Here is a 425-nt window from a genome sequence, read left to right on the forward strand (position 1 = left end):
ATGAAGTGATGGGACCAGATGCCATGATCTTAGTTTTCTGAATGTTGAGCTTTAAGCCAACTTTTTCACTCTCCTCTTTCACTTTTATCAAGAGGGTTCCTCTTCACTTTCTGCCATAAGGGTGGTGTCATCCGCATATCTGAGGTTATTGGTATTTCTCCTGGCAATCTTGATTCCAGCTTGTGCTTCTTGCAGCACAGCGTTCCTCATGATGCACTCCGCATATATTGCCAACATCTGCTGGATCATGGAAAAAGGACGAGAGTTCCAGAAAAACATCTATTTCTGCTTTATTGACTTTGCCAAAGCCTTTGACTGTGTGGGTCACAATAAACTGTGGAAAATTCTGAAAGAGATGGGAATACCAGACCACCTGATCTGCCTCTTGAGAAACCTATATGCAGGTCAGGAAGCAACAATTAGAA

This window comes from Bison bison, unplaced genomic scaffold (assembly GCF_000754665.1).
Source record: "Bison bison bison isolate TAMUID 2011002044 unplaced genomic scaffold, Bison_UMD1.0 scf7180017864209, whole genome shotgun sequence".
NCBI classification, from domain to species: domain Eukaryota; kingdom Metazoa; phylum Chordata; class Mammalia; order Artiodactyla; family Bovidae; genus Bison; species Bison bison.